We start from the raw sequence: 3,863 nt of genomic DNA on the forward strand, positions 1-3,863 counted from the left end.
GACCCGGGGCGAGGAGTGGCTCTGCGCGAAGACGACAGCTGCTGGTGGATGAACCTCTTGAAAGGGAAGCCCGAGAAACACGACGACCCGTGTGGCTATCGATGCTCTGACAGTTGGTGGCTCGACGTGGGACGTGCGAACCACTCCGAGATCGCCGGCGAGCCGTGGTCTGATCGGTGGTGGATGGCCGTTTTGTTTGGTAAAGAAGACGACAGCGCTGCGGTCATCGCCGAGTGCGCCGCTGGCAGCCCGGGCGGCGAAGATCGAGAAGACGGCGAAGACGCTGGAGCGAACGACGCCGGCGGCTCGAGCTCCGTCTCGTCATTCGGCAGACTCAACCCTCACACAGATTCGAACACACTTCAGATGTTCTACGCTAAAGTCAGAAATGCCAAGCCGGCGAAGCACAGCCAGAAAGAGAGCAAAAGGTTTATTAAGAGCATCGCCTTTGAGAACCCCGAGCGCCGCCGAGTAAAAAAGTCTCTTTCGACTTGATGTAACTTTTTCCCCACATTTGATCTTTGTATTATTGTGACAACAAATAAAGAAGCATAGAAACGGGTACACGGTGTATAGAGTTTTTTTTATTTGTGTTCATCCTTTGTTACCAACAACAACAACACATACACAGTGCAAATGTCACCAATGCAACACCCTGTACAAAAATTGAAAGAAAAAACAAAAACAAAATACAAATAAAACACAATCTGTGAGACAAACCTATATGGCGCATCCCGACAGAACCAAGGAGCTTCCTCCTGTTCTCTGCGAAACCTCTCACATAAGCCACCATCTGTTCATAGAGCCTGCGCCGTGGCTGAACACACACCTAAGCCACCACTAGTTCATAGAGCCGGGCCGTGGCTGAGAAAAACAAACACTCTTATGAGTTGATGTAACTTTCCCCCACATCTGGTCTTTGTGTGCAAACGCATAAAGAAGTAACAGAAACAGGTACATGTCATATAGAGGTTTTTCTTTTTAATTTGTGTTCATCTTTTGCTACAAATACACAGTACAAATGTCACAAACCCTGTACATAAAGAAAACACACAATAAAACAATCCATGACACGCTCGTTGTGCTACACGTATCCCGATAGAGCCAAAGAGCGTCCTGCTGCTGCTGCTGCTGGTGCTGCTGCTGCTGCTGCTGTTGTTGTTGTTGTTGCTGTCGTTGTTCTCCGTGGAGCCTCTCACATAAGCCATCTGTTCATATTGAGCTGGGCCATGAATCGGTCGCCCGTCTTGATTGTGCTGAAATTGTATCCGTTGCAAGCTCGTATCACTTGTCCTCCGGCGAAGCCCTGCACGCTTTCCACTATGCTCATCGCGTGCCCGACTACGGTCCTCAGAAACTTCTTGACCTCGTTGCTCTCGACGACGGCGCTGACGGTCGCCGCATCGAAGTCCTCGTTGATGGCCGCGGCGGCGCTGTTTCTCGCACCATCGGGGACCTCGTGATAATCGGCCCCGTTGGCCACCAGCGTCAGCATCGATAGTATACTCTGGGGTGTGTACGGCGAAATCAATTGAAACACGTCGAACTCGTGTTCGTGCTTGATGGCCTGTATCGCCTCCTCCACGGGGTCTCCGCCGGATTCGCAATTCACTCTTCTGGTGGCCAGCAGTCCTCCCCAGATGCCCCTGTTCACGGACGCGCTGTTACCTAGATCGAAGTCCAGCTCCCGCTGCGCCGTCACGTCCTGTCGGTCGGGCAGCTGCACTGCGAAACGGTCTCCCTGCTTCAGGGGCTCGTGTCCCGTGTTGATCAGCTCCACTTCATACAGGTGCGGGGCATTCAGGAACGGTCTATTCGCGATGGAGCTGCTGGCGGCGCACACCGCCACTTCCTTTAGGCTTCTTATGAAGTCGGCGCTCAGCCCGTGTAGTGTGGGCACGTACGAATCCGCGTCCTTGACAAAGTGGAACAGGCCGCCGGGCAGGTAGTTCTTGGCCGACTCGTACTTGTAACATCCGTAGGGGACTTCGGCGGTGCCGGCCCGACGCTCGCTCAGATTGTGCACGTATGTGCGAATCGGTCGGTGCACCCTGGTGGATGACATGGCTTCGCTAGATTCACGGCGGTCGACGCGCTAGTAGTAAGGGGCGAATTGTGTCGGTCAGCTGCGGAATAGAAAGCTCTCCGCCTGAGACGCCTCTCGACAAGTCGGGGAGTATGGCGTGTTGGGCCGCTTGAGGACGAGCGCCGTCGTCGCGAGCAGTTCCAGGAGGATAGGAGTGTCTTCGCCGTGGAGCCTGAGCAACCTGGCCGTGAGCGCGTTAAGATGCGCGTCCGACAGCACGCCGAACGTCTGCGAAAACCAAGGGCACCACCTTAGAACGATGTACGAATCGAGGTCATCCTGCGCACCGGCCCGGGGCGGCGTTAGATTCGACTCGCTCGCGTGAGAACTTTGCTTACTGCTGATCAACAGCTGCACTCGGTTAGGCTTCTTGTCGTACCCTTCGGCGAGCTCCGCCAGGGACTTGGATGACGTGAGGCATATCAGCTCCTCCAGCGTGAGCTTGTGCCACGGAGCGCCCCGATCCATCTCCTCGCCTGTTACTGCCCTATGGCTCCGGGGTGTTTGCACCCTAAGGTTGTCGTGTCATGTGTGTGTATCAAGCGTAGTTCATCTCCACCCTCTTGCGATAAGCCACCAGTCTCTCGTCGTAAAAGTTGACGGCCCCGATCTTCTCGGCGAAATTGCAGTTTGTCATTTGTAGGTTCTCTCGTTTCACCACCCTGCTGAGCACCACGTACACCGAGGGCTTTATCGGCGACATGGAGAAATGCCTCGGAGGGTGGTAGAGCACATGCCCGTGCACGGTGCTGCCTTGGCAGTCGTACGTGTTCATCGCCAACAGGCAGGCCAGCGGGTGCGTGGTCACTGTCCAGTTCATGTAGTTCCACGTGGATGGAGAGACCTTGTACAAGGTTCCCGTCTGATCGCCCCGCACGTAGAACTCGTTGAACTGGCTCTCGCGCTTGAAACGAATGCCTTGCACGACACCTTCTGTGTCCACGGCGGTGCCAGGGGGCCGCTGCCGTCCCCCGACGACACGAGCATCCATCGACGCCGGAGATGTCCTTCGGTTCGCCACCTGTATGCCGTTGAAGTCCATGTGCCAAACCAGGCGCACCCTGCAGCCTACCCACAGCTTGTCCGCCTTCAGATAGTCCCTTTGTGCAGAGCGGATCCCTTGACGGTATTTGGGCACGGCAAAGAGCTTGGGCAGCGTCTGAGCGGCCTGCCTCAGCACTTCGTACCAAGCGCTCGGTCCCCTGGAGGACGCCCGGGCCGTCCGTGCGGCCACGCTCAGAAACTTTTCCCCGACGCGGCGTGTTTTCACCGCTTTGTTTGTGTACGCCGCGGCGTACGTCGTCTGCTGCTCGTCCTGGTGGAAGATCCGCAGCTTCTCGGGTTCGTAGTCGGGGTCCATGACGTCGACCTCGCGCACGGACGCCTGGCTCCTGAAAATGCGCTGCGACTCCTCCGTGACCGTGTTGAACTGAAGGTACGTCAAGGCCTCCGCGTAACCCGGGTCCTCGAACTGCCGCCTGTTGACTAAGAGCGGCGTCGCAGAAGAGAGGAGCGCACCGAAGCGCTCGGTTTCCCAAACGCGTCCGCCGGATCCCACGGGCTGCAATTGCGAGACACTGCCTGAGAAGACGATCAGAGGACCCTTGCCGGGGCCGTAGAAGAGAGCCAGGCAGCACAGCATCCTCTCGAACAGCTCCGCGCTCATCAGACCGTACTCGTCTACGATCAGCACGTTCGCTCCCAGGAACGGCGGCGCGTCCTCCATGGGGGCCACCCCCGCGGGGGTCCTGGGCCGCCGCAGACGCTCAAACGGTCC

The sequence above is a fragment of the Monopterus albus genome, unplaced genomic scaffold (assembly GCF_001952655.1).
Source record: "Monopterus albus unplaced genomic scaffold, M_albus_1.0 scaffold491.1, whole genome shotgun sequence".
Taxonomy (NCBI): Eukaryota; Metazoa; Chordata; class Actinopteri; order Synbranchiformes; family Synbranchidae; genus Monopterus; species Monopterus albus.